At 50.7% G+C, this 23,370-nt stretch overlaps 1 protein-coding gene and 1 non-coding gene across 6 annotated transcripts in view; one reads left to right on the top strand and one right to left on the bottom strand.

The window, feature by feature from the left end:
• Positions 1-23,370, top strand: part of LOC142572108 (ecdysone receptor-like) — a 180,521-nt gene that overhangs the window by 87,183 nt on the left and 69,968 nt on the right. The window lies entirely within an intron of this gene.
• Positions 21,910-21,982, bottom strand: TRNAA-CGC (transfer RNA alanine (anticodon CGC)). Its single transcript has one exon. It is a non-coding gene; the product is annotated as a tRNA-Ala (tRNA).

The raw sequence follows: 23,370 nt of genomic DNA, 5'->3' as shown, positions 1-23,370 counted from the left end.
GATTACACATGGCCTGTTCTTTGCCGGCGCGCAACTTGGCTTGTGCACTCGCCTGACGTATTTTACAGATTTTTTTTTTTACTTTCTTGCTTCCGAAACCGTAGGATTTATCCTATTGCGGGAATTTGAGGGCAGGAGTCGTGGCGGCAGGAGAATTACGTAACGCAGGCGCAGAGCGCATCGTGTTCGCCCGTTACGAAACCGGTTGGTGAAAAAATACGAAAGAAGAAAAGAAGACGGAGAATGCCTATTACCGGAATGCTGTGTCATACAAGATGAAGGAGTTGGAACGTACGGATTCTATCGAAAAGCCAACTGCTTTGATGAATGCCCTTGGATCAAGCATCTATCTGTGTATATAGTCGGAGAGACGAGGGGGGGAAAAAAGCATATTTGGCCGCAGGCCGAGGAACAGACTGTGCGAACCGTGATAACGCGAGTGCAAATCCAGTCAAGGGCATGGACATCACAAAGAAAGCGATGCAGAGGTCGGTTATAGGGAAGAAAAAAAAAAAAACGACGATAGAGGATCCAAGCAGGCTTGATATACGTCCCCCTGATTTGCCACTCGCGTGCAGCCGCTTCCGACTAAAAATTGTCCTTTGTTGAGCAAAGGGGCGCTGAACAGAGTGCGCAATTTCCCAGTAGCGGTGGCTCTTATCTTCAGTGTCCAATATAGGTCATTCGAGATGTAGCCGTGTCCTAGCACTGCTACACGGTGCGCAGGAGGAGATAAGATAAGCGTATACACGCGCCCTCTCGAGAGTTCCAGGCATGACCCGCACATGCGAAGGTCGTGGCGTTTCTCACTGTATATACCGCTGTGTCGATGGCGGTGCGCTCGTCCCTCCTTCCATGGGTGTCGGAGCCATCTCACCGCTGTTAGCGCCTCCTCGAGGTTGTTGTTATATCGTCGCTGTGACAGGTTATGTTGTCGCAGCGACGTCACTGCATTGCGTTCTCTCAGCCTTTATGAATTGACGGTTCTGACCGCTGGAGTCGACCTATAGAGCAAAACCGCTTGTGCAGCGGAATTTGAATGGAAGCCTTCCGGCACTCGCATTTTTCTCGAGATCAAGAACAAAACTGGCGAACTTTGTTTTCGAGAACCGTTTGTGATTGGCTGGTGGCCATTGGTAATGATATACGGGGTGGTTTCAGCGAACACCTTTAAAGATTACCTGTGGCAGATAGCGCGTTTTTAGTCCTTGAGCTGGTCTATACTCCAAGTGGCGGACACTACTTGCACGAGAAATTGAAATGCATAATGGACTAATTAACAAAGATGTGTCAATTAAGTTTTTAACTAATTTATGGCACAAATGGCAATTGACAAATTCTAGCCGTGGAGTTCGCAAGGCACTTGGAACGAATTCTCAGGATGGCACCAGTTTTGAGATATTCATTCCCGAACTTTTCGATGAAATGCATTGGCGGTCCAGTTACTTTTGTTTCTGCTTTAGTCAATAAAACGACGTTTTGTTAAGGAAGTGGAACGACAGTGCGTTTCCACCGCAAGTTTGATGGCGCATGTCCCTAGAATGGTGCCATCTACACAATTCTCTTCAAGCGGATATGCCTTGCAAGATTCACCGGCTGCGATTTGTAAACTGCAATATGTGCCATACGGTAATTGGTTAAACACATAATTAGTGCATTTCTGTTAATTCGTCGATTATGCATTTCAATTTATTGTGGAAGTAATGTCTGCCTCCTCGAGTATAGACCAGCTCAAGGACTGGAACTGTGTTATCTACCACAGGCAATTTGTAAGAATTTTTTTGTTCACATTTTTCGATGAAACAACCGGTATTCTCTACTACGACTGGCCGGCGCCTGCTGTTGCCGACGACTCTATGGCATAGGGCCTGCATCTTTGTAAATATGCAGGTACAGAACTGTTCGCTCGTAAGAAACGTTTGTCATTGGTCAGCTGTATTCGCTCACATTGGGGTAGCGCTTGTTCTTAAGAGCATCTATGTGTTTCCAAATGCTTTGCGAATACAGACCAGTATCTCGTTCCTGTCTTGGACACCAGTAATTGGCACTTTCATACCCATGACCGCGGGCTCGCCGATTATAGTCGTTTCGCTTTTGCATTTTCTTGCGTCAGTGCGCCTCGATTTCTCTGCTGACATCCTTCGTCTTGGTCGCAGTTCCGTCAGCGGTTCGTGTTTTATATTACACTGCGGCTCGCGACCCCGTCTTCCTGAGCAAGGCGTGATTATGCCAAGCAGTTACGGGTCATATACGCGCGCTTGCGTGGCTGCTCGTTGGGCTGTCGATACGCGCCCGCTTGACTGCACTGCCCCCGTGGAAAGTCGTTTAACCTGGCGATTACGAGGCTCTTCCCGCGTGGCTGTTCCACGCGCCGCCATTCTGTCATGGATAGTCGCGTCGCAGTGCGGGTACATTGCCAGGGGAATCGCAGATCGGTGTACGCAGCTGCGTTTTTCCGAGCGGCTCTGTGGAAAGTACCGGTTTACGACCTTTTCTAAATCTTAGTAGCCGCATACCCTCATCAAAATTACGCCTAGGGGCATTCACGAACGTTGCAGTCGACGCTGCGAAACCAGAAGGCACATCTTCTAGCGCTTAACAGGTCAGACATTCGAGAATCGCTTTTTACTGTGTTTTAGTAGTCGTGCTCTCTCTGTCAAGATGTTTGCAAAAGGTTCTCTCTCTTATCTGTTTTCCTAGAAGTTGTCTCTATCGGCCGTCTTCTGTATAAAGCATATTTTATTGCAACTTCACGATGGTGTGTGGTCAGAAGCCGAACGCTGGCGGCAGTTTCCGTATCGTTCTGTGGGGAAATGTTCCAAGATCACCCCTTTTGTTTTGCTTCCTCATTTTCTCTATATCTCGTTTGCTGCTTCCGCAATAGCTGGCGTTAGTAGCGAATCGAAATGTCTAAAATTTCGAAGCACAGGAACAAATAACCCTTCGCAAGTCTCGCAGAGGAAACGGCAGCGTAGTAGGCGTTCAAAAAGACAGCGATGCAGTAACTATGACGCAGCCGTGACGTCTGCCATTTATTTATATAAAGGCACGTCATCACGACCTGCGCCGATGTTTCAATATGAACTGACTGTATCCGCAGTCACGGGGCAATGAAGCGTGACCCATTCATAGCCGAACTGCGGCAGAACGTCACACATGGATGTCCATAACCAGGCAGTGGAACGGGACTTTTTCGCTGGGTTGTTTGCTTCCGCGATGCGAGGTGCAGGTAGCGGCACTCGTTTCGGGGTCTTCTTTTGGCTTGGCAGCGCCAAGGTGACTCAGTGTCGCGTCTGTACTCCGAGGGTGTGTGGTTTCCTAAGCTGTAGAAGATGATGTGATAGCACTTGCGTGAAAGTTTGGGAGCGAACATATATCACTGGAAGGCGCGAACTTAAAGGCGTGCCATCAACACTTTTGAAGCGACGAGCGTTTGCCGGTGCAAATGCTGGTTCTGTCGCGTGACAGCTTCCGACGCTGTCTGTGACTGCTTTGAGGCGAGCGTGTCTTACGACCGGCGATGTTACGTCTACCGTAAAGACCACGCGGTGCGTCTGTGAGCTCCAGAATATATTTTTACATCTTACAGCAACTTTTGGCGGACCGGTGTAGTGAACTCGTGTAATCCATGAAAATAAATAAATAAATAAATAAATAAATAAATAAATAAATAAATAACCAATAAGAACCAGTTTCTGGGTGGAACTTATTGTTCGGTATCGGTACTTTCCCGCATTTTCATCTTTCCTGCGCCTTGCCACCTTTTCTTTTTCTTGTCTTGGCACCCGATATATGCTATCAAATCTTGCAAACTTCACTTCGTGTCTGGTCCGACTACATTGGAGAAGGCGTTGAAAAACCGGTAGTGGCCGAATGTCTTTGCCACTTCGTCTCAGGCACGTGGAGCTTCGAGAATAATCGATAAAGTCAGCATCTTTCTCTTTGTTTTCTTTCTTCTTTTTGCCAAGCGCCTGAAGGACGCAATCTTTGCATAAATGAGAAGTGTGGGCGCGCTTCCTACATGCATAGCAAGTCGTATTGGCAGGCACTCTTTCCTTTTAACATCTTCGAAACCCTCTAATGTTCCTTTGCTTCGGTACAAGTTTGCTGGGACCGATAAAAAAAAAAAAAGAGATTTACTGGGTTCGGGCCGGCCGCTATAGTGAGTGGAAATCAAGTGGGTGTTTTATTTAAAATAGCAAGCGGGCTGAGTGCCGGCGGCGCTCTTCGCGTTCCGCCTTCATTACACGCTCTCCGAAAGCATGCCTTGTACGAACGCGTGGATGGAGAAAATAAAATAATTATGTAATATATATAGCTGTAGCTGTAGAAGATGATGTAATAGTACTTGTGTGAAATGTTGGGAGCATGCTGTCTCCGCCGAACTTATTTCGGTCCGTCGTTCGATCTCCATCTCTGCCGAGTGAGAGTGGGATAAGCGGTTCCCCGCTGTGCCTGTTCTTTGGCTGGCGGGCGGGAAAGGGTAGCGGCGCGCGCTGCGTCTGTCTGCTCCCCTTTCCACCACCATCGCGTGTCGCCCGCTTCCTTGTCGCTGCTGCTGGCCCCTGTTGATGCTGCTTCCAGTCCAAAGACAGGCGGCAGCTGTGCACTTTTAACAGCCAGCCGGGCGGAGAGATCGGAATGGAGCAAGCAGCGCCGATAGGCGGCGGTGGGGGCGGGGGTGAGGCGGACGGTCGCGTTGGGAACGGTCGTGGCTCGCGGACGCTCCTGTGGACGAGGCTTCAGCGACTTCGTTCGTAGCTAAGTACTCTTTTATCTTTATTAGCTAGTGTTTTTGAAGTGTTTTCTTTTGCATGGAGTAGGGGCGCAAATTTTGAATTTTTGGTAGGAGTAGGAAACGTACCGGCTTTGTCTAGGTCTGGCGGCTCCCCCGTTAGGCCTAGGGGGTAGTTCTTTCAGCTAGCTCTTCGGATTCTCACATGGAGTAGGGAGTGATAATTCTTTGTTTTTGTTTGGGATAGCGGTCGAGGTCGGGTTTGCGTGAGTGATTTGGCGAACTTGCTCGTTGGGCCTAGGGACGTAGGCCTAGCGATGAACTCGAAAAACATGAAGGCCGCGGGGGACGGGGAGCAAGTGCAGTGCGACGAGTGCCTGCGCTGGTGCTTCCTCGACGAGACTAAATTTCAGAATTTAGCAGACGCGGTGGGGTCTAGCTTCACGTGCAGGTCGTGCGAGCGCGTCAGGGAAGCCGTCCAAAAACTGGAAGAGAATTGGGCGGCTAAGTTTGAAGAGCTTAAGGCAAACCTGAGGGAGGAGCAGGAGAAGCGGATAGAACTGCAGGCGAAGGTTGAAAATTTCGTCAAGGTGGAGGCGGCCCAGGCCGCGCAGTTGGTGAGGACTGTGGCCGAGCTTGGGGAGGCGAAAGAAAGGAGCGCCGAACTGCAAAGGCGGCTCGACGCTCTTGAGACTCGGGCAGCGGATAATGTCGGGTCAGGACACCACAGCGAGGGCGAAGTGGGAGGCAGGGAGCCAAAGCAAGCGGTCGCCAGCTCGCCGCCGGTGAATCGGCGTAGCTATAGCGAAGCAGCGCAACACGCCCCGAGTGAGGCGACGCTGCAGCCACAGGAAGCCGGGAAGCAGGGAGAGGTAGGAGAGAGTCAAAGGGTGATTATCGCTGGCGACTCAAACATGGCTGGGTGCTCAAAAGCAATTGTAGAGAGGGTGAAAGGCGACAAAAGAGTGGCGGTAGGGACATTTCCAGGACAGACACTGGGTTCTGTCATGGAGCGAGCAAAAGAAAAGCTCACGGAAAATGCCCACGTGCGCAACCTTGTCGTAGTAGCAGGTGGGCTAAATGATGTCCTGAACGGGAAAGGGCCAGGACTAGCCCAGCGCTTGGCGAAGGGGGTGGACGACTTGCGCGAGCTATCCCCTCAGGTGCAGATCGTGGTGTGCACGGTGCCGGAGGTGCCTGTGCGTGACAGTCACGTACAAAGAGCCGTAATGGCTGCCAATGAGGCAATATGGAAAATGAGCCGAGAGAAAGGCTTCGAGGTTGTCGAAGTAAACAGGGAAGTGAGAAGTTGTGGTGGTTTTAAACGAGATGGGATCCACTTCAATTACAGGCTAGCACGAGAAGTGGGCTGGCGACTTGGGGGTCGCGCTGTTGCTTTTTTAGGGGGCCCGCGGGCGCTCAGGAGGTCAGAGTAGGTAGTAATAAAGAAGGTCCCCTAGGGGAACATCAGAAGAGCATTGCCGTCGATAACAGAAAAAGGAGGAAAGCAAGAACAAGAGCTCGCCATGCAATAGGCTACATAAACATGCAGGGCGGCAGAAGAAAGGAAAAGTGGGCAGAGATTGAGGAGCAGTTACATAGAGAACAAATAGGGGTGTATGCGGTTACAGAAACGCACCTTAGAGACTCAGAAGAGCCGCCAGTTATTGAGAATTATGTATGGGAAGGGTGCAACAGAACTAAGTCGGAAAGAAAGGGAGGGGGAGTCGGAATGCTCATCCATCAGGGAGCCAAATGGAAGAGAGTAAATTCACAATGTCAAGAGCATCTTTGGTTAGCAGGTACAATGAGTGGGAAAGAAACTTGGCTTGGAGTTACGTATTTGTGGACCGGAATAAATTGCACAGAGAAGAATAAAGAGTTAGTGGAATGCATAAGCGCTGATATTAGGGGTTTCGGGAATGGTGCTGAGATAATCCTATTAGGTGACATGAATGCCCACATACAGGATTTAGATGGCTATACCGACAATAACGGGAAGTCAATGCTAGACCTTTGCGAGCAACATAACCTCGTGATCGTGAATACAGGGCTTAAGTGTGAAGGACAGATCACGTGGGAAGTGGGAAACCGGCAATCGACCATTGATTACTGTCTGATGACAGAAGGAATTCATGATAAGTTGAGAGAAATGGTCATCGATGAGGAAGGGTTTAGCAGCATAGGGAGTGACCATAAACGCATCATTTTGAAAATGGGATATGTAGTTCGGAAAGAGAGCAACGAAAGCAAAATGGCCAGTCCAAATTTGAACGCTGAACAAATAGCGAATATAGTCACTAGAGTGGAGGAAGAAATTGGCAAGTCGCCAAGTAAGGGGTGGGAATATGGTGAGCTTCTAAGTGTAGTAACGACAGAATTACGGAAAGAGAAACAACATGTTCATTGGAAAGGAAAAAAGAAACCGAAAAGCTGGTGGAACAAGGAGATACGAGAAGCGATCGCCGAACGACAGAAAGCATCTCGAGAGCACAGGCAGGCAAAGAAGGCGCAGTTGCCACAGGATGAAGTAACCAGTAAATGGGAAATATACCGGGAGAAAAAGTCTATGGTTCAAATACTGGTACAAGCAAAATTAAAAGGTGAAAGCGAAAGTTGGTTGTCAGAAATACGTGAGAAAAAGAAGGCCGCACCTAGAATATTTTGGAATCACATAAAATCATTAGGCAGGAAGTCAACAACAATACAACAACATATCCGAGATGAAGATGAAAACAGACTGGAAGGAGAAGCAGCAATAAATTACATCCAAAAAGTAACAGCCGAATCTTTCAAAGGCAAGGACGAGGTTGTATTTGAAGAAAAAAAGAGCATGAAAGAGACCCAAGGGGGAAAGGAGCTAGTGCTTACAAATTTAAACTGGAAGAAAGCGGAAGAGAAAATTCCTAAGCGCACAGCCACAGGGCTAGACGAGGTTCCCGTTAGGCTGATAAATGAACTGGGACCAAAAAGTAAGGAAGCTCTCGTGAAAGCAGTTGAAAAAACTTTAAAAGATAGACGAATACCAGACAGTTGGCGACAAAGTAGAATGAATTTAATTTATAAAGGTAAGGGGGAGAAAGACAGAATTCACTCGTATAGACCGTTGACCATTACATCGGTAATATACAGGCTAGCAATGCAGGCAATCAAATTAAAGCTTCAAGCATGGGCAGAAAATAATGGCATTTTGGGAGAGCTTCAGAATGGCTTTAGAATAGGTAGGCGTTTGGATGATAACTTGTTTGTTCTTACTCAGTGTATTGAAATATCAAAAGCGGAAAGCAGACCGTTGTATGTGGCCTTTTTGGACATTACAGGAGCATACGACAACGTAGACCGCAGCATTTTGTGGGATATTCTGGAAGGGGAAGGCTTAGGTAACGATTGTATACAGCTTTTGAGAGAGATTTACCTAGAAAATACTGTTTGTGTTGAATGGGAAGGGATGAGGAGCGCGGAGAAAGTTCATATCAACAAGGGACTGAGGCAGGGGTGCCCTTTATCCCCGCTGCTGTTTATGATGTACATGGTGAGGATGGAGAGGGCGCTAGAAGGAAGTAATATCGGGTTTAATCTATCATACAAACAGGCAGGTACAGTAATAGAGCAGCAACTCCCAGGTTTATTTTATGCGGACGACATTGTGTTGCTCGCAAACAAGCAAAGTGATTTGCAACGTCTGGCTAATATCTGTGGACAGGAAGCCAACAATTTAGGTTTGAAATTTAGTGTTAGAAAATCAGGTGTTATTGTATTCAATGATAACAGTGAACAGACAGTGGAGATACAGGGCCAAGAAATACCTCGGGTAACAGAATATAAATACCTTGGTATATGGATAAACGAAGGCAACGGATATATGGAAACACAGGAAAAAACCATAACAGTCAAGGGGAAGAGAAATGCAGCCATAATGAAGCACAGAGCGCTATGGGGATACAATAGGTACGAGGTCCTCCGAGGTATGTGGAAAGGGGTAATGGTTCCAGGACTTACTTTTGGAAATGCGGTTGTTTGCTTTAAATCAGGGGTACAATCAGGACTCGACGGGAACCAAAGGTCAGTGGGTCGCCTCGCATTGGGCGCTCACGGGAAGACTACAAATGAAGCTGTGCAAGGGGATATGGGCTGGACTAGTTTTGAAGTGAGGGAAGCTCGCAGTAAAATTGAGTATGAAGAACGGCTGAGGAATATGGAGGAAAGTAAATGGGCTGGGAGAGTGTTCAGGTATCTGTACAGGCAAAACATTGATTCACAGTGGAGGAAAAGAACTAGGAAGCTTACCAGCAAGTATGCGGCCTGTGGGGTGGGCAACACAGCAACAAAGAAGGTCAAGCGGAAAGTCAGAGAGGCTGAATTAATCTCATGGGTGGCGGCAATGGAAAAGAAACCTGCCATGAGTAACTACTTAAGGGGAAAAAACGAAATTAGGAAAGAAACCATTTATGATAACTCAAAGGGAAGCTCATTACTTTTCGAAGCGAGATCGGGATGCCTTAGAACACGCACCTATAAAGCGAGATATAAGAAGGAAGAAGAAGCATGTGCTTGCTGCGGTAAAGCTAGGGAAACGACGGAGCATATTTTATTAGAATGTGAAGACGTCTATCCAGCGGTCGATTTAGGCACCACTGGCCTCCTTGAAGCCCTTGGGTTCAGCGGGAGCAGTGGTAAAGCAAACAGGTCCGCAATAGACATCAGTAAGAGGCGATTGGAGGATTGGTGGAAGAAAAGTAGGGAAACGACAAAAGACGGAGACGTACAAAAGCACAGTTCGCAATAGGGTATCAGAAAATTTGGACGTGGTAGTTCATAGTGTCTTTTTTTTTGTTTCTCATTGATTAACCAAGGTAGGATATTAGGCAGCATAGTAGCAAGAGTTTGGTGGTGCAAGCCACCGCCCCGTTCCAAAGGGGACGCTCATAACATCCATCCATCCATCCAGGTTGGGGGCGAGGGCCTAGCGTTGTGCGCCGTCCTGCGCCGCAGGCCCCCGTTGTTAAACGCAGCTGCTACCATAGCGGGCTTGCCTGCCCGCCGCTCGCTGCGCTGCTGAGCTTAGGAGACGGACCCTGTGTGCCGCCTTTGCCAAATGGAGCCGGATCTGTCGAGTCGGGTTTGCCGGAAGCCTGCTTTGTCGAAACAACCTATACGGTGCCTCCGGCCGGGCAGTAGAACCACGTTCCTTACGGGCGTGTCAGTTGAAGCGGGAACTGCATGGCGTTAAAGAGGTGGCTAACTTCTGAACAGGAGAAAGAAAAAAAAAAAGAAGAAAGACATCCCGCATACGGGAAGCAGTTTGTACACTGACGTGGTCCTGCTTATAATAATAATAAAAAAAAAAGTACTCACGAACCAAGGACGTCGTGCCAGTCTTGAGCCAAAGCTTGATCCCGTTTAACATGTCAGTACAGCGCCGCCGTAAGCACTCGTGGTCGGGGTTGACCTCGCTTTGGTTAAGGGATGTGGTCAAGGCTCACCGATGTGTCTGTGACGTAGGAAGGCTAGGGTATACTTGCCACTTTACTCAAGGTGCGTCTCGAAAATGTGGGAAAGGGAAGCACGTGCGCAAGAAGCTACACATGTAGACGCCCGCCCGCACGCACGCACGTACAGGCACGCCAGCGCGAAAGACTCGAGCTACTGCTACGAAGCCTGGTTTATGGCTATGGCAGGTTGTCATGTGGCTGTCATAGCTAAGTGTCGATCGAGGCGTTTTCAACTTCTTTGGTGTAGGTAGGTGCCCTTCCTGGCATTAAAGAAGAACCGACTGTCCTTCGTGACGCCTTAATTCAAGTTCGCAAGCCCTATACTTCTCGAATCTTATCGTCGACATGGGACAGTGCTAGGATCACTTGCGATAAATCCAGCGAGAATTATAGGCGTACGACAGTGAAGTCGGAAATTGACTTAAAATGGCCTCCCCTACTATAGTTCTGTATAAAGCATACTTGTGTATCGTTCTTCACATTTCGCCAACGCATAGCCGGAAGCATCTTTTGTATATTATTCGCAGTCCAGCGTTTGTCTCCCACTGAAGCACTATAAACTAGGGGCATAATTCACAAGCCATTTCTTCCGTAGGATATGTTTGTCTTGGTCAACCGACTGGGCTTTTAATATGTCCACTGTCGGCGATTAATCATAATTTATTACGCCCTGCTTTGCGAGTACGGGCCCTGTCTTTTTTTTTTTTCCAGTTTAGCTGCGACACCGTTATCCGTCGGCCAGTCCGCGCACAACGTGCGCCATACGTGACTCGGTCGATTTTAATAGCGCTCACTGGCAAGGCAGCTGCATGGCTGGCTGATTTGCTGCTCTCGCTTCTTTTTTTAAACTTCTTTTCCTGGGCAGCTTGAAAGGCCATTAAAACTGGTACTGCTTGGGAAGGCATCGGCGGAGGCTCCTTTTCTGGCGCATTCTTGCCTCTCGCCTCGACTGTCCCCACCACGGGGATGGTGAGCGAAATCTCCTCGCAGGGTTCCGTTGGCGTAGAAGAGACGTGACAGGAATCCAGCGCTTACCCACACGTTTCCCTTATAAACCGCGGGTGCCGTTACGACGTCCCGGGCCCCGTCGCCGTGGCCGCCGAAGCCGCGAGACGCAATATCTTGTGTGGCGCCAGCCTGTAATGAGGATGGCGTACAGGAGTAATGAAGTCGACCGGCCATTCTGCCCCCCCCCCCCATTTTTTTTTCTTTCCAGCGAAGGAAAGAGAAAAATGGATGCGGCCTGCTTGCTGCAGGTGGTTTTGGTCGATCTGCGATCGAGCGAGCGCCGGACTTGGTTTACTCCTTGATTGCTTGTGTTCTGTCGAGTCCTTGCATGCCTGAAAACGGGTGGCTTCGGCAAGTAGCACCAGCTCATACATGAGCCAGGGATTGAAGAGGGAGAAAGAAAGAAAATGCATCATAATTTAAATTCAGAGCGGAACGAGAGAGCGATGTAATAAACCAGTCATGCTTATCATTTTTCATCTCGGCGGCACCCTTTGCTGACGAGAGAAAGCTGTAGCTTCGGGTATGGGAGAGAATGAGCGGGAGCGAAAGACCACACGCGAGATGTGCCGAATGAGCTGAAGGTTCAGAACTTGCAGTGAGCCTATTTGGCCGGCTGGATTAGGACGTCATTGCCGCAGCTGCTGCGGACCTGCTGCGCGTGTTTGGCTTCTTTTTCTAACGCCGGTGGCCGCCTTGGTCAGTGAAGCATGTCGCGACCGGGGAGAAGAACGCTGATTGTGTCCCGTGCCACGCCTTTGGAGGTATCGCCTCAGGCTGGCAGCTGGTTCTGACCACCGCCGTGGACGCAAAGTGTGTTGCGCAAAATACACACGCGCAGGCATCTGCGAGGAAAAGCGGTACTCAATTAGGTCCAGCGATATTTGCATCGTATCGTTAATTTCTGACACGAAATTAGGCGCCATTCAGTGTTTCTGCGCCGGTCCTACGTACGTACTATTGCTGTCGTACCAGACTTGTTTATGTATAGCTTAAACCTATAGGAGACAATATTGGGTTGTCGGTTCCACGGCCACGTGTGTTCCGAGACTGCAGTCGGGGCGTAGTAAAACACGACCCCAACTGCGGCACCCAGCATCAGTCCGCGACTTCCTTCTTACGGCGCCCATTGAGCACGCAGACTGTTCGGTTTGTTGAAAAGGGCCCGACAGTTAAGCGCGCAATCCGAACCCAGCCTAGTTAACGAGCCCGTGACCAAGAGCTGGGACTCGCTTTCGCCATTGCCTGCACGGACGAGTCCGCGCCCATTTAGGTTAATTTCTTTCGCTGCGAAAACCGGGCCCCGTGCGGCGCGGACTGGGTCCCCAGTGCGGGCGTGTGTCTGGGGCAGGACTGCGTGTCGGGCGTCCGCGGGGGGCCCCAGTTCCGGAAGACAGGGGGGGTGGTGCCGGTTTTGGTTTCTGCGTGATTTCTTTCTCCTCGCGCCACTGCCGTCGTCGGGCGCTGCTGTCTCCGCCCGGGCCGGCGCGTTACTAATTGGCGGCGCATTTCCGTGGCGTCCCGGCGGAGGCCGGGGCTCGCTTCTCTGTGGCGAGGCGCTGCGTTTTTACGCCGCTAACGACGGCCACGGGCTTCCAGGTCGCGACACGGCTCGTCGCCGACCGAACAATGGCGGCTGCGCGCTGCTGCCGCCGCCGCCGCCGCCGCGATGGCGCTCCGCTGTTGTCTCCGATGAGCGTCGGCAGCGGTGGCGGGCATTCGCGTGCACGGCCGCGGGGCGTTGCCCGCCGGCACCGCGGCTGGACCAGCTCGTGTGCCGGCTTTGCCTCGCCTAATACCGCGCAGCGCTGTGGAATGGGCGGAGATGGCATCGCCCAATTACGGGTTTAGAAATACCAACGCTGTGCTTGCGCTTGCAGGACGCACCCCGTTTATTCGCAGCGTGCCTTGGCAGCGTTACCTGTGATATTAAGATGTGACAGCGCGTTACAGTCATGACTCGGTCCTCTCGCGACATGGCCTTGGTATCTTTCATTTCCTAACGTCGATGAAAGCGTGACGTGTATCATAGTGTGTCCTCACGTGTCCTGTGTTCCTCACGAATCCAGGGATGTTATATATAGAGCGGGATGCGCCACCGTAGGCGTCATCGAGGCTGCCATATTGTTGTGCGATGAGCACGGGGAAAAGTTGTCTCGATCCGTATCACCAATAGGGCAGTGCAAGCTCCGAATAGGAAAATAATATGCCATACGTGATGTCGCATGAATATTTGCGCTAGCAAGGGCCGTCTTATAGAAGAAGAAGGGGGCATTGACGTTGCGTAACGCTGGACAAGCACGTATTAACCTTTTAATCCCCGATCCCGAGCTGTACTCGTCATGGGAGGTTGTACCAATATTGCTAATATCGAGTCACACTCGTTGAGCCTGATGTTATGCTGCTCCCACTGCCAAAGTTGAATTAGGGTCGGTATTGGGGCGTGTTGCGTTTCGCCTGCGACACGTGGTTTTGCCGGCGCGACTGCGGCGGGGCGGCAGACATTTTGGCCCGATCGTCGTCGCCGCAACACTCATCGCCAGGTGTTTCCAGGCGCGACTGCGGCGATGCGACCGCCTAGGGATCATCCTCGCATTCCAGTCATTGTGCCCGAAACAGGCGATGCCAAAGCAGGGATCTCATTCCAGTCATTGTGCCCGAAACAGGCGATGCCAAAGCAGGGATCTCGTTCCAGTCATTGTGCCCGAAACAGGCGATGCCAAAGCAGGGACCATCCTCTCATTACAGTCATTGTGTCCGACCGGCAGCGCCACGACAGGGTGCTACGAGATCGTGCTCGACATGGTGCTACGGCATCGCTACGACAGTGGGCGTCACCATTAGCCCATTGTACATTCACGTGCTCGTCTTTTGAGGGGTTCCTTCTTGCCCTCAACTGCGAGAGTATAAAAACAGCTGCCCCCGGACGCCAAAAGGAGGGCTCCGATTTCTTCTGTTGAGTGAAGTGCTCTCCCGTCTCTCTACTTCGGTCAAACCTGACCGCCAACTCTTTGCGATGTTAAAATAAACAAGTTGTTTCGTTGTTACCAGTCGACTCATGCTTTGCCGGGACCTTCGGATGCTTCCAGTTGTGCCCCAGGCCGCCAGGCCAACGCTACCCTTGGGGCTTGCGACCCAGGTACAACCACGGGCGTCAGCGCCGAGTTCCCAACAGATCGTACCAGCAGTCCGATCCAAACATCTGGTTGGCAGCGGTGAGATCGCCTACGACTTCAAACAACTGTCTGCCAGCGGTGAGATCGCGACAACGGAGGCCAGCAGCGAAGAGATGCAGTTGACTGTATGCTGAGCAGCTCAACGACGATCCGGGAGCAGTGCAACGAGCCCTGTGTGACGACTGGTTGCCTGCAGCGGAACGACTGCGCGGAATTCCTGCCTGCGAGGTTTGGTGAGTGCGGGACTTTCTTCTTCTGAGCTTTGCCAGGCTTTTGTTAGTGTCAGAAACAGAGCTGGTAATTGTGGTTGTCGTTGCTGCCGGGTTAGTTTGCGGCAAGACAATAATAGGCAGTAGAGAAAGCAGCATTCAGAGCAGCCATGGATTTGAAGTCGTTGCGCAAACCGAAATTGTTGGAGCTTGCAAGAGAGTTGGGTCTGGATGTCTCAGACAAACTAAGAAAACCTGAACTGCTAAAGGCTATTCTTGAGTTAGAGGCTGAGGATGACGAGCTGTCGGAATGCCTTGAGACTATTGAGGAGACTGCAAAAAGACAGGAGCGCGAACTTAAAGAACAAAAAGAAAAAGAAGAGCGTGAACGTAAAGAACAGAAAGAGCGAGAGCAACAAGAGCGTGACCGTCAACACGCTTTGGAAATGAAGCGTCTTGAGGTAGAGATGGAACGCGCTCGTAATGGAAGTCAGGCACACGGTGCAGGAGAACGCGTATTGTTCAAAATGACTGACCTGATGCGGCCGTTTAAGCTTGGAGAGGACATTGGTTTGTTCCTGGTTAACTTTGAGCGAACGTGCGAGAAGCAGGGGTTCTCTCGGGAAACGTGGCCACAGCGCTTGCTCACTTTGTTACCCGGCGAGGCGGCCGACGTAGTCGCTCGCTTGGATAGAGAGGAGGCAGAGGATTTCGACACAGTGAAATCGAGTCTTCTAAAAAAGTACCGGCTGTCTGCGGAGGCGTTCCGTCGGAAGTTTCGGGAAAATGAGAAAGGCAGAAGTGAGTCATATACAGAGTTTGCGTATAGGCTTATGTCGAACATGCAGGAGTGGCTCAAAGAAGAGAAAGCGTTTGGTGACCACGATAAAGTTCTGCAGTGCTTCGGGCTAGAACAGTTTTATAGTCGGTTACCGGAGAACGTGCGATACTGGGTCTTGGATAGGCCAGACGTTTGTACGGTGGCTAAAGCCGCTGAGCTAGCCGAGGAGTTTGTGACGCGTCGGGCTCGCGGAGCTAAGGACGGTCAAAAGGGTGAATTTGGCTCGAAGTTTGAGAGGCCGAAATTCACGCCCATGAGATTAAAGGGGGACACGCGTAGTGAGGATGCGAGTGAAAGCAGTCCGACCAAACGTAAAGAGACGGCGGCAGCCAAACGCAGAAAGCGGTTCGAGATGAGGCGAGCGGGCGTTTGTTATACGTGCCAGAAGCCGGGTCACTTTTCGGCGCAGTGTCCGGAAACAACACCAAAAGTTGTGTTTTTTTCAATAGGCAGCACTGACGAGAACATGAAGCTTCTCGAGCCTTACATGCGAGACCTCCTCGTGAACAGGAAAGAGTGCCGAGTGCTTCGCGATTCCGCAGCTACGATGGATGTAGTTCACCCATCTTACGTAGAACCCCATATGTTCACGGGCGAGTGCGCGTGGATCAAGCAAGCCGTGGAAGCTCATAGCGTGTGTCTGCCAGTAGCAAAGGTGCTTATTGAAGGACCTTTCGGAGCGCTTGAGACAGAGGCGGCAGTGTCATCTATGCTGCCACCCCAGTACCCGTACCTATTTTCAAACAGGTCCGATCACCTCCTGCGCGAGAAGGGGCTTTTGTTTGGTGAAGCTAGTGTTCAGGCCTTAACCAGATCGAAGGTTCGGGAGCTCGCTGCAAAGGCGGTAGTTGCGGGGCCGACGTTATCAAACAACGAAAAAGGGTCAGAGGCGCAGCAAGCTGATATTCCGAGCACGCCCGAACTGAATAAACTTGAGTCTGTAACGTTAAAGGCGCCAGATACTGGAGAGGAAATGCCCGACACGGGAAAGTTAGAAGAGCTATCTACTGATTTGCTCATCGCGCCTACGTCAGACGGACTTGATAGGTTGCTAAAAGTCAGCCGGTCGGCTTTGATAGCCGAGCAAAAAAAGGATGGCAGCCTGGAAAACGTGCGCTGCAATGTCAAAGAAGGTATCGCCAGGAAAACTGCGCGTTTTGTGGAAAGAGGTGGAGTCCTGTACCGGAAGTATCTAGACCGCCGAGGAGTGGAGTTCGATCAGCTGGTCGTGCCTCAATGCTATCGTCAGGATCTGTTGCGCTTGTCACACGGGGGTTCGTGGTCCGGACACCTAGGAGTTAAGAAAACTAAGGACCGTCTCTTGCAAGAGTACTATTGGCCAGGGTGTTTTCGGGACGCAGACCATTTCGTGAGGACATGTGACACTTGTCAGCGGGTGGGCAAACCAGGGGACAAATCAAGGGCGCCGTTGAAATTGGTACCTATCATAACGGAGCCTTTTAGACGGCTCGTTATTGATACTGTGGGACCTCTGCCGGTAACAGCCACGGGGTACAGACACATTTTGACTGTGATCTGCCCAGCGACAAAGTTCCCTGAAGCAGTGCCGCTTAAAGAACTCAGCTCAGTTGAGATAGTTAATGCACTACTGTCCATATTTGCGCGAGTTGGTTTCCCTGCGGAAATCCAATCAGATCAGGGCACAGTGTTTACTAGCGCTTTGACGACAACTTTTCTCGAAAGGTGTGGGGTAAAGCTGTTACACAGCTCAGTGTACCACCCACAGTCGAATTCCGTTGAGAAGCTCCACTCCGTCATGAAGCGCGTGTTGAGAGCGTTGTGTTTTGAACATCGAACTGACTGGGAGCTGTGTCTGCCTGGGGTGATGTTTGCTTTAAGGACCGCGCCGCATGCGGCTACGGGGTTTTCGCCAGCTGAACTGGTGTACGGTCGCTCGCTTCGATCTCCGCTTCGCATGCTTCGAGAATCGTGGGAAGGTAGGGGCGACGACCCAGTCGTGGTGGAGTACGTGCTTAAGCTCCTCGAACGCTTAAGAAGGGCACAGGAGTTGTCAGGTGAAGCAATGACAAAGGCCCAGCAGAGGGCCAAGGTTTATTATGATCGGACAGCCAGGGCCCGTCGTTTTGAGGTTGGCGATGAGGTCATGATATTGCGCACATCGCTAAACAACAAACTAGACGTGCAGTGGGAGGGCCCAGCACGAATTGTTCAGAAACTGTCGGACGTTAACTACGTGGTAAGTCTGCCAGGAAAGCGGAAAGCACAGCAAGTTTACCACTGTAATCTGCTCAAACCTTATAGACAAAGGGAAGCAGTGGTGTGCATGATGGTAAACGTTCCTGAAGAGCTTCCGGTCGAGCTTCCGGGACTAGGCTCAGTGACGAACAGGGAAGACACCGGTCAAGTCATTAGTGACCTTATCAGTAAAGCACCGCTGTCGCCCGAGCAGAAAACCGAACTACACCAGCTATTACAAGAGTTTCAAGGTCTGTTCTCTGAGAGGCCTGGTAGGACTTCTGTACTTACTCATGATATTGAACTTACCTCCCCAGAGCCAGTACGATCCAAGGCGTATCGGGTGTCACCCCGCCAGAGCGATATTATGGAGGCTGAGGTAAAGAAAATGCTACAGCTCGGTGTTATTGAGGCAGGTGAGAGTGATTATACCTCCCCTTTGATTTTAGTTGAGGTACCGGGCAAGGAACCTCGTCCTTGCGTCGACTACCGCAGGCTTAATTCCATCACTAAGGATCAAATCTATCCGATCCCTAACATCGAGGAGCGCCTTGAGAAAGTTAGTAGCGCTCAGTTTATTTCCACCCTAGATCTTGTCAGGGGTTATTGGCAGGTTCCACTTACAGAAGAGGCTAGTAGGTATGCGGCGTTCATTTCACCAATGGGAACATTCCGTCCTAAAGTGTTGAGTTTTGGTTTGAAGAACGCGCCATACTGTTTTTCAAGTCTCATGGATAAAGTGTTGCGGGGACAGCAAGAATTCGCTTTACCGTATCTAGACGACGTAGCGATATTCTCCGCATCCTGGTCTGAGCATATGACACACTTGCGGGCAGTGCTAACCCGCCTGCGCGAAGCAGGCTTGACAGTAAAGGCTCCTAAGTGCCAGTTAGCACAGGCCGAGGTTGTCTACCTCGGTCACGTGATTGGTCAGGGTCGTCGCCGCCCCTCTGAAATAAAAGTGGCCGCTGTGCGAGACTTTCCGCAACCGCGCACAAAGACCGATATTCGGTCGTTCTTAGGTGTCGCCGGCTACTATCAGAGGTACATCCCTAGGTACTCTGATATCGCGGCTCCCCTGACGGATGCTCTAAGAAAGACAGAGCCTCAAACAGTCGTCTGGGACGAGACAAAGGAAAGAGCTTTTAGCGCCCTAAAGAGTGCCCTAACAAGCCAGCCTGTGCTACGATCGCCAGACTATACAAAAGGGTTCATTGTTCAGTGCGATGCTAGTGAGCGAGGCATGGGCGTTGTACTGTGCCAACGGGAAAATGGAGAAGTAGAACACCCCGTCCTGTATGCTAGTCGTAAGCTGACCAGTCGTGAGCAGGCGTATAGCGCCACCGAGAAAGAGTGTGCATGTCTCGTGTGGGCCGTTCAGAAATTGTCATGCTATCTAGCCGGCTCGAGGTTTATCATTGAGACGGATCACTGCCCTCTCCAATGGCTGCAGACCATCTCTCCCAAAAATGGCCGCCTCCTGCGCTGGAGCCTCGCTTTACAACAATATTCCTTTGAGGTGCGTTACAAAAAGGGGAGTCTCAACGGTAACGCCGATGGCTTAAGTCGAAGCCCCTAACGTAGGAATCAGCCTCAAAATTGTTTGTTACTGGTGTTTTTCTTCCTGAGGCAGGATTTTTTTTTTAACATATTGCTTTTGTTTAGTGTTTCAAAGTGATGATATGCTTTCTAGTGCAATTTTTCAATTTGTGGACGCGTTCTGAGTGATGCTAGACTACTGTAAGGAACTAGGCAGTGGTATAAAAAGGGGAAAGAGCCTGGCAGGGCTTAGTGAGGGTTGTGCCGTGCTTGCTGACTGAGCGGTTGAGTTTCAGCGTAGTTCTAACGCTTGCCGGGAACGAGAACAAAAATGTGAACTCTCCCGAAGTCACTTTGCAGTGTCCCGTGCGAACCTGAACGAGAGAACGAGGCCTTCTCTGTGCGCTGCGCTCAAGAAACGTCGAGGGACGCCCGACTTCGGTTATGAGCATCATCGAGCGACATCCCTCCGGACAGCGGATGCAGTCCCCTGTCCATCGGGATCTCCTTCCCCCGGCGGGGCGGTCTGTTGCGTTTCGCCTGCGACACGTGGTTTTGCCGGCGCGACTGCGGCGGGGCGGCAGACATTTTGGCCCGATCGTCGTCGCCGCAACACTCATCGCCAGGTGTTTCCAGGCGCGACTGCGGCGATGCGACCGCCTAGGGATCATCCTCGCATTCCAGTCATTGTGCCCGAAACAGGCGATGCCAAAGCAGGGATCTCATTCCAGTCATTGTGCCCGAAACAGGCGATGCCAAAGCAGGGATCTCGTTCCAGTCATTGTGCCCGAAACAGGCGATGCCAAAGCAGGGACCATCCTCTCATTACAGTCATTGTGTCCGACCGGCAGCGCCACGACAGGGTGCTACGAGATCGTGCTCGACATGGTGCTACGGCATCGCTACGACAGTGGGCGTCACCATTAGCCCATTGTACATTCACGTGCTCGTCTTTTGAGGGGTTCCTTCTTGCCCTCAACTGCGAGAGTATAAAAACAGCTGCCCCCGGACGCCAAAAGGAGGGCTCCGATTTCTTCTGTTGAGTGAAGTGCTCTCCCGTCTCTCTACTTCGGTCAAACCTGACCGCCAACTCTTTGCGATGTTAAAATAAACAAGTTGTTTCGTTGTTACCAGTCGACTCATGCTTTGCCGGGACCTTCGGATGCTTCCAGTTGTGCCCCAGGCCGCCAGGCCAACGCTACCCTTGGGGCTTGCGACCCAGGTACAACCACGGGCGTCAGCGCCGAGTTCCCAACAGATCGTACCAGCAGTCCGATCCAAACAGGCGTGAAAGCTGGCTCAAGAGCAGCTTTTCTTTTTTTTTTTTCAGTTCTAACCAGAAACCAATCAAGTACTACATGTTCGCAGTCAGAATGGCATAGAAAAATTGTGATCACATAAAAAAAATTTGAGAAATTCGATATCCTTCCAGAATTAATTTCTGAACATGCTTTCGTCTCTGGAAGGGCACAGTCGCGCCTATATAGGAGCCTCGAGTGCATCGATTACGACCCGCTGACCTGCTGGTGCCAGCTCTATAGCCTTCCGCAACGCTGCGTGCTTTCGTTGTAGAAACGATGTGGACCTCGTTTCTATATATACGAATGACCCGGCTCGTTCGGCCGTTACGCCGATTGGCAGCGAAGGTGTCAAGCGAGAGGACCCTGTTGCGAAAAGCTCCGGGCCGACGCTTCGGTGGTGCTGCCGCCCTTTGAGGTCGAGGCCATGAGCAAGAGCGACCGGCCGCCCGGGCGCCGCCCTGACCGCGTGCTCGCTGCGCCGTAAACGGCGCCATTGATCTCGTCCAGCCTTGGAATCTAGCCCATGGCCTTCCGCATTTCGAACAGATGGGCTCGCCTCTTTTCCTTGGAGAAAAAATAAAGGAAGGAACGCCGTTTGGGTGCGCGGCGATTCAACTGCGAAGCGTTCCTCGAAAGCGATTGCCGTTCCTACATGCTCGGAACGTCGCACTCTCGGCGGGAGAGAGAGGTTCGCTTCTGCCGCCGGTTAAAAGACACTCGGTGAACCGCGATTCCCTCGGACGCACCCCGGTGCTTCCTGCGCCGCTATCGGAAGCGAATGCCGCGCAGCTCTTTCCAGCTTGCACGAGCAAACCTCGGTAGCGGTGCGCTTGGTGCACATGGTAAAGGGACTAACTAGACACTCCTTTGAAGCTAACCGAGCGTTGTGACAGACCGTGTCGACCGCGTTGGCGTCGCTGCGCAACACGGACGGTTTGCGTTTTCCCTCGGCTTTCGGTCGTTTATTTTTGTCCCGCGGCTTGCTCGCCGTTTCGCATGTCTGGCAACAGGTCGTCGGCTATAGAGTCAGCCGTGTCCTACCATGTAACGAGGTGCAACAGTATCTAGCTGTTGTGTTGCAGGAGTGTGATCGCGCATCCCAGGTTTGTTTTCGGGCTAATTGGCTGGGGAACGACTAAATGACTTCTTTTGTAACTACGTGGGGTCACTGTGTGACGCGCCTCCTTCAGGTTACTCGTTTTTCTTGGTTTCTGCACAAGTCCCGGGCGTTTCCTTTACTTTCCAGTATCTGTTTCTGTTAGCCATATCTTAAAAAGCCAAGAAACAAAGACACCAAGGACAACATAGGGCAAATTACTTGTACTGACTAATTGAATTAAACAAAATGATAAATGAACGGCAATGAAAGTGGATGAAAAAAAAAAACAACTTGCCGCAGGTGGGGAACGATCCCACGTCTTCGCATTGCGCGTGCGATGCTCTAACCAATTGAGCTACTACGGCGCCGTTTCCCCATCCACTTTCTTACAGGTATTTACGTTTTCTTTACTACTAGAATTAATCTAGCCGCCCTAGTTCAAATGGTTAGAGCATCGAACGTGTAATGCGATGACGTGGGATCGTTCACCACCTGCGACAAGTTGTTTTTTTCATCCACGTTCATTACCATTAGGTTATCACATTCTTTAATTCAATTCGTAAGTACAAGTAATTTCGCCTATGTTGTCCTTGGTGTCTTTGTTGGCTTCTTATGATTAATAAAAATCGGGCCCCTCGGTTAACCCCTTTGTTCTCGTTCTTTCTGTTAACGTAATTCGAGCGCGGAGCAGTGGCTTCAGTGCTACTCAGCACCATCTAGCGGACTTTTCTTTTATTTCCTGCCTTTCTGTCCTGTACTGTTTCTAACCGTTCCTTTTTGGGGGGTTGGCATTGTGCCCTTTCGATCATTATTCCTTTTCCTTTTTGCAGTTGTAGTAATAATAACGTCACGTTGAGTTGGCGAGTTGCTCTTGTTTCGCGTCATTTCGTGTAAGCTGAAACAAGCCCGACCTAAACGAGGTTACAGGAGGAAACAAACGACAAAAGTCGTCTTGCAGAGCCTGTTTCCTTTTTCGCTTTACCTAATTCTGGCCTGTATCAGCTCGCATTGTTTTCAGCGGTGGCTTTGGTTGCAAAGCGAGCGTTTCCGGCCGTATAAGCCGCAGCGAAACAACAGCCCTACTGCGCACATGTGCCTGTTTTTCAAGTCTTCCCTCGCGCTTGGGGATTCCTGTAGTCTGAAATGTGTGGGCTACAAAGGGAAGCGAGTAAGAGACACACTCTAGGTAAAGAAAAAATATATATATCAGATGCCGTTCCGCTATAGTCCGGCTGCCATTCAGAAGGCAACAGCGTAAAAATCTGCCGTCTCCGCTAAAGACAAACTAATTGGGCCCTTTTCATTGGAAGTACTGCGCAATCGGCGACTCCGCTTGGACTTCCTTTTCTTGTCGCAGCGAAGTAAGAAAAAGAAAGCGACGCTTCCATTGTTATCCTGTTTGCCGCTCCTTTCCTGAGCTCCAAGTTCATTGTTACCGCTGACAAACTGCGATGCTACATATAGCTGCGTGCAACGAAAGCGCAGCGCAAGTTCTCCGCAGCGGAGGTGTTTCCGAAGGCTCGCACATGCGCGCAGGTAACATTAAGCACCCCCGATTTGATGCCGCATGATGAGGGCGAGGCAGGGAGAACTAACTGAAACCAACGCTATCAAACTCTACTCGCACTTTTACTTGTGCGCGCTTTGCTTACGTAGCTTTACTTTCGTTGCCACAGAACGTTGCCCGCGAGTGTGTGCCAAGTTTGGTAACCGTATTAAATTGGAATACCAACGTTTTCAGAGATGTAATTGC

Source organism: Dermacentor variabilis, chromosome 2 (genome assembly GCF_050947875.1).
Source record: "Dermacentor variabilis isolate Ectoservices chromosome 2, ASM5094787v1, whole genome shotgun sequence".
In the NCBI taxonomy this organism is placed as follows: domain Eukaryota; kingdom Metazoa; phylum Arthropoda; class Arachnida; order Ixodida; family Ixodidae; genus Dermacentor; species Dermacentor variabilis.
The sequence above is the reverse complement of the archived record's forward strand: the minus strand, read 5'-3'. Positions and strand labels throughout refer to the sequence as shown.